The sequence below is a fragment of the Mustela nigripes genome, chromosome 6 (genome assembly GCF_022355385.1).
Source record: "Mustela nigripes isolate SB6536 chromosome 6, MUSNIG.SB6536, whole genome shotgun sequence".
Classification (NCBI taxonomy): Eukaryota; Metazoa; Chordata; class Mammalia; order Carnivora; family Mustelidae; genus Mustela; species Mustela nigripes.
The window spans coordinates 110,037,612-110,051,763 of NC_081562.1; the positions used below are offsets into that span (position 1 = coordinate 110,037,612).

A 14,152-nucleotide genomic window follows, 5' to 3' on the forward strand; every position below is an offset into this window, starting at 1 on the left:
TAAATATTTGAGTCCTAAGTGGTTTCTTTTCTCTGGAATTCCCTCAGAATTTTGATTTTGGAAATAATTACTTCTCCATGAAGGATGAATTAGTCTAATGAGGGGTAAGTGCTTGAGCAAGCACCTTGCGGAATCGGACAAAACAGCTGTGGGGCGGGAAGTACACACACGCACGACACGCACACACCCATGGAAGGGACAGACCAGGAAGGACTTGCAGACTTTGAGCTGCCGAGAGCCATTCCCTTTCCCCAAACCACACCTTCTACCATATAACAAGCTTCAGCACCGGGGTTCCGTTTAGAGACTCGTACGTCACTGTCCACGGACTGTCCTGGAGGGTTTGCTCCTGGCAACTGTCCACACCGTCCACGACGCAAGGGGTGACAGATCTGCACTGTTCCTGGTCCTTGCGGTGCCTTCACCTGTGTAGCTGGGGAGGGACTGCCACACCCAATTTGGGTTTCCCTTAAAACAGGACTAGGGAAGAAATACAGAAGCTGTTTCAAGAGCGGTCTATGGTCAAAGACAATAAAATACATGTTTACGCGAAGGAAGTAGGTCGAGTTTGACATTCACATGGTTGTTTCAACTTAGGTCTGCAAGTTGCAAGGCAATGCTGCTTTGATACTTTCTAAACTGCTCTCAGTTCGGTTTTACAGAAGATACCATGCCTTCACAGGGACAGGGGTCTTAAACCTGGCCATTAGAGCTCTCATTTCTTAAATTTCAGGTTGATTTGTTTTGGTGTCTCCCCAACTATCATATAGCTAATCTAAGTTAATTCATTAAAAAAAATTGTTTTTTTTTTATTTTATTTATTTGAGACAGAGAGAGAGAGAACAGGAGCAGGGGGAGAGGGAGGCGGAGAAGCGGACTCCCCACTGAGCTCAGCAGGGACCCCGATATAGGACTCGACCCCAGGACCCCAGGACCCGGCCCTGAGCTGAAGGCAGAAGCTAAAACCAACTGAGTCCCCCAGATGCCCCGAGGAAACTATTTTTTAAAATCTAGTATATTTCTGTTACCTGATCTTCCTCAGTTCCCTGTCCTAGGTCTTGGGTGGCCACCTCCCCTGGCGAGGAGGCACCATGGAGAAACGTGGCCATGTTGGTCAAGGCTGGAGTTCTCAAGTCTAAGGGTCTTCTAGCACAGAGCGCCAGAAAGCGTTCCCTCCACACAGCTACCACGAGCACGAACCACTGCTCTCAGGAGCTCCCTGCTTTTCGCTGCGAGGGACGTACCTTGTGAGCTGTTAGCAGAAAGTTCCCTTGACGGCTCACAGCTCCTGTGAGCTGTGACTGTCCCCTGCCTTCGGCCCTGAGATGCCACCAGCCATAGAGTCGGGCATTTCCGTGAGATGAAATGTTGCCTTGCTGACCACCGTCGACCATGTCCAGTGACAGCGGGCCGTGCGTGCACTGCACAACTTTCCAAAAGGAGGCCCATTTTTGGGAGCATATATCAGAAATTTCTAAAAACATGAGCTTCTAATGCTTTAGGATTCCGTTCCACTTGCTCGCCCACCTGTTATGAAGAGCAGCAGCCCTCAGGGGGTCTGAACCCAGGTGCCCGGTACCGACAAAGAAAGCCTCCAGAAAGTCTGTTTTCTTGTCTTCCTTCGAGATATGCCGGAACACCTCATCCGGCGTGTCACGATGTCAGAGACGTTCTCTGGGTCTCCATGTTCTTCCTCTCCTCGGTGCCGACGGCTTCAAGACGAAGTAGGTACACAAAGGCATTCATCACCGGAACTATCGCTTTATTCAAAACATTTAAAAAATAAATACAATAAATCAGGTTTTTTCCTTTGCAAGTATTAAATACAGATGTACTGTATGCATATGAAATTTTTGATTAAAATGTCTTTCACCAGTCTGTCTCTTTAATTAAATAAAGCCTGTTTGGTATTAATCAAGGCACAAAGAATTTATACCCGAAATCCAGATTAATTAAAAGCCTGGAGCTCAGAGAACAGACTGTGTATAAAGACAAAAATAAATCAATCCAAATATGATATTTATGAATATGGACTGTTTGTGCACAAAATATAAATAATTTAGACGGAGTAATATATGTCAGATGTGTGATAGGATTATTTTATATTATAGAATGTATTTACATGTAAATTTGAACTCACGTTTTGAATTAAGGTTTCTATTTTTAGCATTTATGGCGCATTACATAGTGATGATAGGTCTTCCTGGCTATTCCTCTCCCCAATCCTGAAGCTTTTAACTACCTGCTCAGATGCATTGGGAAAGGGGGTCCTACCGTGGGACCTGTTTGCTCAGCTTGGTTTAATCTCCTTCCACATGCCCTCTCTCTCCTCAGATGGAGCCCAGTCTAGCGCCCCATCAAGAGTCACTGGGGTGCTTGCTTCGGCAGCACGTATACTAAAATTGTAACGATGCAGAGAAGATTAGCCCGGACCGGCCCCTGCACAAGGATGACACGCAAATCTGTGAAGCATTCCATATTAAAAAAAAAAAAAAAAAGAGTCACTGGGGCCCAGCTCATGTGCAGCATTTAAACTCAATGTGTAGAATGCATGAGTATGTTCACAAAATTAAAAAAATATATATTAATCTCAGTGACGTTTAAAATGGGAATGTAATACACATATTTGGTCATCTTTAAAACGAAAAATGCATGGCTACCCATTCCCATATGGAAATTTCTTGCTCTTATGCACACATATAAGACATCTTATCCGGGCCTCACTGAAGCTCTACCTAGGGGCAGGGGGGAGGCCCTTTTGGAACTCAGGCATTCTCGCTAGAAACCTAAAACTTACTCTACCACAGCCACCTACCACATACTAATCTTCCGCGGGGGAAGAAAAAATGATTGTAATTCAGTGGCTGATCCCGCTGAGGATGGAGAAAACACCTTAACTTCGTGGAGTTGTGTTTCATCAGCAAAAATTCTGGCTGAGAATAGGTTCTCAAGAAATGCAGGCCCTCGTCGCTTCCTCCTGTTCCTTTCCCGCTTGTTTCTGTTTCTTCTTCTTTGGAGGTCTCCGTCCTGTTTCAGGAGGAGAAGAATGACAGAGTGAGAACGTGTTGTACCTTTGTGGTATGATGGATTGTACCAGGACACGGAATAATCCCGAGATGATGATTATAATAATCCAGAATAATCCAGAGATGACGCCTGGATAAAGTAGTATTTCTGATCCGTTGCGGTAAGGGTGGCCTATTCAGGAGACCAGGAGTATCCAGTTAGGCAAGAATGGGAGATCCTCACCAAATTCAGTTTTCAGAACTAAACTCCAAGAGCAGTAATGAGTACCATAAATGTTGTAGAGGAGAATATAAACCAACATTCTATAATGTTGCCTTCTGGAAGCCCTTATTAAGCCAGATTCCTTAGAACCCATGACTTTAAGATTTAACCTTAGCAGATAGTCTCAGATCATGTGCACACACACAGTGACATACACACACAGACAGACACGGACACACCCAGGGACAGAGGCTCCTATGTAAACACAGGCACATAACAAGCATGAGAAAAAGGTAGTGTGGGGCAGAGATCCTACACGTGCTGTTAGCTTATATCATCATCATCATCACTTTATTATATTTTATTAAAGTAGTCTTTAAAGGATTTAATTACAATGTTCAAGTCAACTTAACACTTGTACTTCCTTTCAGCATTAGATATTGATTCCTTAATGATCTCAGTTTCAAAAAGGTTTTAAATGGTTAGTTAAGTCAAATGTTATGGAAACAAAATAGAGGGACAGACCAAATTCTTTCTAGCTGTACTATAATGTAGGAAAATAAGAGTTCTTTGGTAAAATTCCTATACATACTTTCTGTCATGGCATCCTGATTACCAATGACTCATTCTTCTAAAAAATAATGGACTTAGTGGGCTTAGTTCTCTATTTTTGAGATGGTATAAATGGTAGTAATTGCATGTTCAGATTTAAGGAAAAATCAGTAACTGAAAGTAGCTTAAAAAGGTGCAAAAGTCCAGCAAAGACAGAAGGAACACCAGTGACTCAGGGCGGGGCTAATCTGTGCGGGTTCGCGGCGCACACCCCACACAGGCAGCTGGCGAACGCTGCAGTCACACCTGGAACGGGCCCGGGGTATACACGGTCACGCACAGCTCAGGCGCACAGCAGGCAGAAATGGTGCTGTCTTCACAGTGACGGGTCACAATGTAAGAGTGTTCTTAAATGACAGGGAGTCAGTTGGCGGTTACCTTAGACCTGCCTTGGGAAACAATCTCAGTTTGGCTTATGATTTCCAGTGGCATGAACAACGGGTGACCCAGGTCAAGTTAGACTTGCAAAATAAGCAAAATTAAACTTGGTGTGACTAAACTCTCGTCCGCTCATGGAACTTCTCCAAGCTGGTCTCCATGTGTCTTGGGTTTTAACAAGGACATGCAAATTCCCATTGCAAAGCCACCACCAAAATGATGAAATTGCTTTTCCCCTAAAAGTAATGGGGGACCCTGGTGAATCCATGCTTTCAATTTAACCCTTGGTCAGTGACAAGTACCAAAAATAATTGGTGTGAGATTTACAGCATTTATAAGTGGCAGATGTATTTTTAGCAGAGACAGGAAGTTTCCATGCTTTGTTTGTTCACACGTGGAAAACGACGCTCCCTCGGTTGTAGATACGAATCTGTAGAAGGATGTTTGGGCTTGTACCAGTTACTCTTCCTCATTTCATGGAGTTAGTATGTTTCTGGCTCTCCTGAGTCTAGAGACACTGTGATGAAAAGGACGCATCTCCTAGTTGGCTTCTGGGGGGCAAGACGGACCACCAACCATCTGAAAACAGAACAAAACGAAAACGATTGTCTGCAGCCAGAAAGTGATGATGGGGAGGAAGGCAAATAAAGAAGTCGTGCTGAGTGAGGAGTTTGCTCTTTCAAAGGCGGTAATCCTGGAAGGCTTCCCAGAAGAGACAGCCTTTCAACATGAAGCCATGAAGTAAAAATAGAAATATTCGGCTCCTCTTAGTCCCAATGTCTTTTAACTTTCTGGATTTTCCCCATGAACACTTCCTTCACTTTTTTTAAAAACCTTCTCAATACTGTTTCCTCTTCACTTTTCCTGTGAAAATGGATTTGTGAAAACTAATTTTAGTCGGTTGTTTATGAGCAGCTGTAATGTAGTCTGGACACTGGGGTTTTAAAGACTTCTAGAACGGGAGCATATTTCTTGTTTTTCACGAACAAGTATGCAATTATGGGTGCTTGCACGCAGACGTGCACACACACACGTTCACACACACACTCGTGCACACTCACACACCCCGCGGAGATGCACACACACAGGCGCACGCGCACAGTTTCTACCGTCACCAATTCTTCCCTTCTGGAACAGAATAAAGTATGAGCTGAAGTAGCCCTGTCCATCTAAGAGAATCACAGAATCCAACGAAACTATTTCTGGAAGATTTCTATTTTCTGGACTCAAACCTGTAAGGAATCACCAGTGTGTAATTAATCAGTCTGGTCTTATTTAACCCTCTGCTGTTTCTTCCCTTGGGTTCATGCTGTTCCTTCAATAGATCCTGTGATATTATTGAGCACGTTTTGTTGAGCAAAACACCTTATTTCAGAGAATGTCCGTTGCCCTGGCAAGCAAACCGGTTTGTGAGCTGCAAAATAAGACCGGTCGATACCGTGCCTTCCTGTCTCTCCCTCTGAAGGTCTGTCTCAATTGAGAAAATATTGAAATGTGAGCAGCAGATACGGCTGTGAGCATTTTTAACGCAGCCCTGTCGCTTCCGCATGTCATTGTTCCCTCAGATAATGAACGCCGGCCCTCGCAGCTGGGGAGACAGTGGGTGCCGTTGCTCGTGGCTCTTCCAAAGCAAATTGGCCTGTTCCAAACCCTAATCAAAGAGGAGACATGGAAACTCATTTATCTCTAGAGACTGGGTCAGGGATACACAAAGTTCCTGAAACACGAAAAGCACTTACTTTGACCGTTCAACTTGCTTTTATAAATTTTGCGTCTCTCCCTTCAGAAACCGTGGTCACCTGTTGCGTGTTGAGAATACAAGCCTCTCGGTCCCAACATCACGAAGAGAGGAAAGCTCCAGACTCTCAGCACACACATTTGCAAGTTATCTAGAATTCAGGTGTCCCCCCCCACCCATGACAACCGTTCGTTCTGACATCTGCAAGTACCAGCTAGTAATGGTTAGTTTGTTTTCTACCCCTTGTGTCTTTGCTTTGGGCTTGTTAGTCAGGATGGATGGAAAGCAGGTGTGGCGGCTTCTGAGCGTTGGTGGTACTGACCAGCCTCAGGCCACTGCTGGGGGGTTTCACTCCCACGTGGCCCCCCTGGCAGCGGTCCGTGACAGCTACACTAACAAGGCAGGCTCTGCTCACAAATCAGATTTAATCATGAAAAGCATCCAGATCTGGCCACTTAAGCAAAAATGGTAATAAAGAAAGCAGCGTTCACCATAGCTCAACTGGTGAGAAGTTAAAAAAAAAAAAGATTCCAGTCTTTGCAAGACTTTCGAGCATGGGGTTTTGTGTCTGTCGGCCGACTACTCACTGGTAAACTTAAAAATCTGAAAATGTCACCGCTTTTTGCAGTAAATCGAGACTCAAATACAACAAAGATTAAAAATTCATTTAAGAACGTGCCTCTTAACATGTTTTCTCTAAGTGTTTTACGTAACTCAACTTAGCAACTGAAACAGTGGGGTCATGAGGTTCTTAATGACCACAGCTGGGACGTACGAGTCTAAGTCACCGCGAGCCAGTACACTGTGCAACGACTGCCAACTGAAAACTGCAGGAGGAAGCGTCTTTCGACGGCACATGATCTGGAAAAAAGAGGTGGGGTCGTCGGCTCGGGGCTTTTGAACATTTTGATTATCCGGATATTTTTATCTCATGTTTGGGAAAAAATCACAAAAGATAATTGCTTGTTTATGGTAAAAAGGGATATTGTTTGAAGTCCCGATGTTGTTTCCTGGTCTTTTCATGGAAAATATTTTAAAAATGGGGTTTTGAGAGGCGACTTTATAGAAATTAGCCCATGGCTTCATCACACCCGAAGGCGAGGGCCAGCTTGGTATACCCTCCCGTATATCCTGGCCACAGCTCTCCTGCTGTTTTTGCCAAGTTGCTGCCTGCGCTTGGACGTAATCGTCACGTGAATTGTCAGCATGACCTTGAAGGGACTGAATATCCCTTCACTGGGGGGAATTTAAAAAGTGAAGTCCCTTGACCAGAACAACCTGTATTAATTAATTAAAGGCTGCGATAATTGCTAATCAGCCCTGGGAAATACCAGGGATGAGGGATCGTGGTAGCTCAGCAAGGTGGCAAACTTTGCATGTGACATGCTCACGCCCAAGGGTGTTTGTAGAAGCTCCACGTCCAAGGGTGGGGCTGAGCAGAGCACTGGGACCCCGGGCTCCCCATCTGACCACTCAGATGTTCGCACTTAGAAAACAGGGTCGTCCTCTACTAGAGGCTACTGTACAGGGCAACTCCAACACTTACAAAGCAATGTCAGGGAGATAGATTTGCTGCCAATATTATCCTCATATTCAGAGTTTCTTAAAAAGTACTGCATGCATAATTGCTACATTTGAACCTCCTGACGCTGATATTATCTTTCAAATTACTCTCCCACACATAGTCACCTTTAAAATTGTCATTGTGGAGGAAAAAAATGTTATTCTGTGTAGCAGGAGAAAATCAAAGTAAAAGTGTTCTTTTTTATGACGGGAGCCATGTGCTGTGTTATCACTACGCCCAAACTTTGGAACTTTCCGACGTGTACAGACATTCGAGGGTAGAATCTGGGCAAGGTCGGAAGCAGCCGTAAGGTGTGGAAGAGTCAGGCTTTGGAGGTGCCCATGCCTGGTGAATGTCCACTGTCATCTTCTTGCGTGACCTTGAAAATGGCCTTAGCTCCTGAGTCACTGTCTTCCTATCTGTCAAGATGAAATACGTATCGACTTTTGTGATGCTGTTTTAGGGATGTTTTATGGACACACACGTTTCAAAAGTCCCTCACTCAATCCTCACAAAATCCTCGATTCAGATCCTATTTTGTAGGTGAGTGTGGAGGACCGGCGGCCCACAGAGTCAGCATGTGCCCCTTCGCAGGGCGGGTCCTCCAGGGCCCAGCCCTGCCTGCCTCCCGGGCTGGCTCCAAGCCAAGCTCCCAGGTGCCGGCCATCCTGCCCCACGTTCCAGTTAAGTGTCATGTGCTTTAGGAAGCACTACACCGTGTTTACTGCTTTTCTTGGAAATGGCCGAGTCTTACCTCTATTTCTGTAGAATGAGGGTATCCAAAGAGCTAGATTAAGGTGTTTACCCCTAAATTGCACAGTATGACCTTCAGACCAGGTTATAAAAGAAAAAAACAGACTAATGAGTAAAAAGCCATATACACTTCTCACATGTTCCCTCATCGGAGCCTTCTAGAAAAGCTGCAGAGTGGTACCAGGTGACGGAATCAACAAGTCCCCAACAACCGGATTAACCAACACTACCAGGGTCAGGGGAGTACGTTTAAGTGCCTACAAGAAGCCGTGGCTTTAGTCTGACACACTATGAACATGATTTACCCACATTCGCGCATAATTAAATGTCCTCGGTTCTCGAGGTGACAGTAACCTGCAGATTCATCCTGTGCCAGGCGAAATGTCACCACCCCCGTGCGTTCCAGCCCGCCCGCTGGCCTTCCCCGGCGGCCGGGGGCTCCCTCATACCCACGTTTCTGGGGAGGATTCTGGGGTCAGACCGACTTTATTGGGAACACACCGCCCATATCCCTGATTAATTTTTTAAGTTTTAGTGTGTGCCATTCTCATGAGAATGGGTGTCGAAGACGAACTTCGTAGGGTTTCGAGGGATGTGGTTTCCTCTGAACCAGAGCCGCCTTCAGACCGGCCGCACCGCGGAGGGAAGGCTCGCGCCCCGCGCGCACCGAGTCCGAACTGCCCGCAGGTGGCGGGGGCCGCAGCGCGGGGCCGTGGACGTGAGCGCGGGGCGGGCGGGGCCCCGGGGCGCGTGCGGACGCTGATAAAAGCGAAGCCGGTGCCCAGCGGGTCTCTTCCAGGATGAACCAGGCCCCCAGCGTGCGGAGAGGACGGCTGGTCGGGGGCTGGATGCAGCCTTGCCCAGGCCTCTCTGAGCGGGTCTCGCTCCTGCCTCTCCAGCCACCTAGACTTCGGGGGGCCTGTGGCCGGGAAGCCCCACAGGGGCTGGGCTGGAGCAGGAGGTTCTCCAGCTGACGCCCGGGGTCCGTGTGGTCCACAGTGGGGGCCCTGCACTGCTCCAAGGCGCGGGAGCGGGGCGCCCAGGCCGGGAGCACCAGCCCCGGTGAGGGGCCCGAGGGTCTTCCTGTGCCTTTGGTCTCCCCGCTCTGCAGCCCCGACGGGGGAACTTCCCGCGGGTCCTTGGCGACTCTCCCTGGGGCCTCGGCGAAGCCCCTACCCGGGAACTGCACTGGGGCGGCTCGCAAACCCTCAAGCGCTTACCCCGGAGTCTCGTGACTTCCTCAGGTGGAGACCGTCGCCCAAAAACGCGGACACAACCACCGGGCAGGACGTGAGCCCAGGAAGCTCCCGGGGCTGGGAGTTGTCGGTTCGCGCCTGCCCCTGTGACTGGGCGCTTCGCTTCCTCTCCCCGGCCCCGGGCTGCTCGCTCGCTCCCGACCTGTCTGCCCCTCCGGCTTTCCCGCTAAGCTGGCGCCCCCGCTCCTCCCTCCCGGGCTGGGAACCTCGGATGCGGGGGATACTGAGGCAGAGACGCTCCAGCCGCGTCGCTCCGCCCCTGCTGCAGCGTCCGCAGGCCCGCGGCGCTGTGCGGACGCCCGGGGCCCTGGAACCCGGTACGGTACCCGCGGTCTACTTCTGGGCGGCGTTGTTGGACGCACTCCGGGGTGCCCCCCCTTCTCTCCCACCCCTGCTCCCTTCCTCCTAGTTAATGGAGAGCCTCAGGCCTGCCCCCGGGTGTGGGACCCCAGGTGGAGCCTCTGAAGCGCTGGGACGACCCGGGCACAGGCGAAGGAAATGGGTCATTAGGGCCCCGCAGGCGACTCCGGTGGGCCTTGCTGAAGACCAGACCCTCCTGAGCTCAGGGCCCTGCTGACCCGTGCCCCTTCCCCGCATTTATTCTCTGGTTCCAGCCTCTGGCGTTTGATTTACTCGAAATTTGTCGGAAGCCCTATAGTTAACTGCCTATTCTATCGACTTGCCCTTGTCCTCTGAAATGTAGAGGCCCATCTAAGCAGGAAAAAAGCCAATCCTGCTCAAAACTGCATGTCCGGAGTTTAGAGAAAGGTGGGGTGAGTTCTAAGAGCTCAGGATCCTCTAAGCATGGAGTAATTAAGGCTTGGGGCAGAGTGTGGGACAGTCGAGGATCTGAGAGCCTGTGTGCATAGGGGTGAGAGGGACGCTCTGGGCTGACCAAAGCCCGGAGCTCCACAGCCTGGGGTGCTACCTTTGGGCTCCCTTCAGTAACTGGCCAGTGTACCTAGTTTCAGACCTGGAGGAAGCCTGCGGACAAGGAGCTGGGGCTCTCACCCCTCCCAGTTTCTGCCCCCCCCCCCCCCCACGTCTCCACTGATGTATGTGGGCGGTTTGCTCTGAACCAAGAAGTTACCCTTCACGTGCCACTTAACCCTATGAGGAAAATGACTTCAGTTACCAGCACAAAGCTAAGCTCCGTGTAAAACCTACCAGCTCCCGCGCCGTGCCCCCCACCCCCTTGTCTCCAAGATGGACCTTCAAGGAAGGACTTTGTGGTTAAGATTCTAGTCTCGGGCCCAGGGTTGGCTTACATGTACCGTCCTGGACATGGGCAAGAGCTCTGCTGCTCTGCGAGCTGAAGTGGAGCTTTCGTATTCTCCCTGTGAAGAAGCTACATAAAGTAAAAGGTGTCCAGTGACTGTCTCAGTGAAGGTAACACAAACTTGTATCCTGTCCCCTAGCACCCCTTAAACTTGCAAGGCTACATGTCCACTACCTCCAGTTCTAGAAGGTTCCCATCACCATGGGTATACACAGAGGGACTTTCCCCGTCGCCTCCTGTGCTTGGTCCCCGGACTGCTGGAGAAACGCTTGAGGTCTGGTCACACCCGCCCTGCTGGTCAGTGAAGCCTTGGCCACAGCCTGCCTTCTCCATCTGCATTGGCTTCTTGAGTAATGGGACACTCCTGGGACTAATTAGGTCTACAGGAGCGTCCCCAGAGGGACTTCATGTTGGCCTGCCTTTTAAGGTCTAGGCTTCACCTCCCTTCCCAGTTTCCTGCTAGATATTCTAGAATTGGGTACAACCAACTTGCTATGCAAGAAAGCATTGATCTGGAATTATGTTCCCAAATCCCAGGAATGATGCCTATTACATGCTAGCTTTTTTGGTAGCATTAAAGACTAGTTCCCTGAGGTTCTGATAGACTGGGCAAGTTATGCTTAAGTAATTGTAAGCCATCGGGACGATCCTAGGGACTCCTCCCCTTGTTCTCATGAGGCCATCTTCATTTTTGTGAAACCTGTTGGTTATGTGATCAAGTCTCCAGCTGGGAGAGTGGAGGAGCCTGTTTCTTTTGGTCCTGATGGTTTTTCTCCCGTGTATTTTGGAGCTCTCGGGTGCATAAACCTTTGGGAATGTTAGTTGACCTTTTCATGATTAGGAAGTCCCACTTTGTCCCTAACTTTCCATGTTTTACAGTCTGCTTCTGAAGTTAGTATGGGTAATTCCATTTTTTAAACGAGTTAGCATTAATCCCTTTCAAGTTACTGTCTTTATATTTGGGATTTTTGACATAAAGGGATATCTTAAAATAGCTTTTGGTGACATAAAAAATTAGTAAAAATAGAGCGTGAAGAAAATCACTAAAGTTGCATTGAGGATAATTGCTGTTGATGTTTTGTAGTTTAAAAATGACTTTTTGAGGTGTAACTGACCTAGGATATCCATTTCAGGTGTTCAGCACAACGATCTGATACTTGAATCACAATAAGTTTGGTTAATAACGGACCTGACATCGTGACAACTTGAATCTACCGAATTTCAGATAACACCGTAACTGTAGTTACTGTGCTGCACGCTGCATCCCCATGACATCTGTAAAGCCACACTTATTTCAAATTGTGCCTTTTGACTCCCTTTAGCCATTTCTCCCAGCCCCCGTGTATGGCAACACCAGTCTGGAGTTTGGGGTTTGTTCCCTGCCCAACGTATTTTAGGTCCCATGTATAATTGAGATGATACGATCTTGAACACCTTTCACGTGATGTCTTCACAGTCCCCCATGTCACCGATGTCTGGTTTTTGCGGCTGAGTGTTCTGATGTGTGTACGCCACGTCTTTGTCCATTCACCTAGCAGATGCTTACGTTATTTCTGGATGTTGGCTGTTGTACATGAGAATATGGGGGTGTGTAGGTCAAGCTTTATTTTTCTTGAATACCTGTTAGTGGAACTGTTGGACTGTTAAGTCGCCTCCACGTGGTTTTCCGTGGTGGCTGTACCGACGGTGGTTCCCACCAGCAGTGCGTGAGGGGGTCCTTTTTCCTTAACTTGCCTGCATTTTACCACTTGATTCTAGCTATTGACCCAGTGATCTCTCATTGTGGTTGACTTGCGTCTTCCTCATTAGTGATTTTTGTGCGTCTTTTCATGTAAGTATTGGCCGTTTGTAGGTCTCTGGGAAAAGGCTTAGGAGGTCCTCTGCCCACTTTAGACTTCTATTTTCTTAAAGATGGGAACAGCATGAGCAGGAAGAAGGGAGGGAGAAGCAGACTCCCCACCGAACAGGGAGCCCAACACCATGCCAGACTCGAGCCCGGGACCCCAAGATCATGACCTGAGCCAAAGGCAGATACTTCACTGAGCCACCCAGGCGTCCCTCTGCTCATTTTAAATCCGACTCTGCTGTTGAGCTGTAGTTCTGTACACGTTTTGGCTATTAACCCCTTATCAGATAAGGTCTTCAAATATTCCCGTTCTGTAGGTTGCCTTTTTTTACTCTGCTGTGCCGGATCTTTATACTTGGATGTAGTCTCATTTGTTACCCAGTTTGACTTCATTTTTGCATGTGCTGTAATCATGGTCCTCTTGCATTTGCCCTTGGCCAGAGTCTGCCACTTCATCTGTTGAGTCTTCCTCATGGTGTGTTCCTGGCTCCTTTCTCCTAAAATAGAGTAATGTGGGTTTATTTCTGGGGTCTCTGTTCCAGAGCTCTGGTTTATGCTGATACCTGTACCATTGACTGTAGCTTCATAATGCAGGTTGGTATCGGGGGGCATGATGCCACCTCCTTTGTCTTGATCTATGCTTAAGGGTCATTTGGGCTCTATACAAACTCCAGGATTGTTGTATTTCTGAAAGATGCTATTGGAATTTTGTGTAGGGATTGCATTGACTGTAAAAATAACGTTGGGTAATACGGATACCGGGACAGTGTTCTAATCCTGGAGCACAGAATTGCTTTCCATGTGTGTTGTCGTCCATGTGTGTTCTCCAGGCCTGTTTTTGTATGGAATTCTCCACGCATGGGTCCTTCACCCCCTTGGGGATTCCCAGTTACTGTGTTGCTGTGTTCTACAGACAGAACCCGATCAGGCCTCGTCCACCCTGAGACACTCGGCCCTTCGACTGGCTTGAGGGGGTCCTGCAACAGTGGGTATAGGAAAGTCTGGTCTTAGCTCCATTTCGGATGATACAGCATAGAGCATGTTTGAAGTGGGCTGTGACGATAGCCTGCATGTCACTGTCCTTGTGGCTGCCTGGTACACAGGTTTCTTGTCTGGAAAAATGACCCGAGAGTTTGGGGAGTCCCAGAACGGACTGAAGCCTGGGGCGGAAGCTTACACAAACGTGTGCTGTGTTTGAACCGACCTCCGTGAAAGCTTGTGGGGGAGGTGCTCGTTTAAGTAATGTCAGATATGGCGGGATATGCCCAGGGCAGCCACGGGACTCTAAGCTCGGGTATCTTGCCGATCTGTCCCCAGGGAGCAGGCCCGGTGATGGTGAAAACTCCCTCTGTAAAGGACCCCTATATGATGCGTGGAACATATCGGAGTTGGAGAGCTCAGTATGCGGTCCTTCTGCTTACTGTGCCTGTTATAAAGTACTCCGCGGCACTCGAATGTCCCGGGATGAGAACAGATCGATTGTCCTGTCAGTTGACAA

The 14,152-nt window shown here is 48.3% G+C and overlaps 1 non-coding gene across 1 annotated transcript; it reads left to right on the forward strand.

The window, feature by feature from the left end:
• Window positions 1-2,372: 2,372 nt before the first annotated feature.
• On the forward strand, window positions 2,373-2,484 carry LOC132020995 (U6 spliceosomal RNA). Its single transcript, XR_009405183.1, has one exon. It is a non-coding gene; the product is annotated as a U6 spliceosomal RNA (small nuclear RNA).
• Window positions 2,485-14,152: the final 11,668 nt, after the last annotated feature.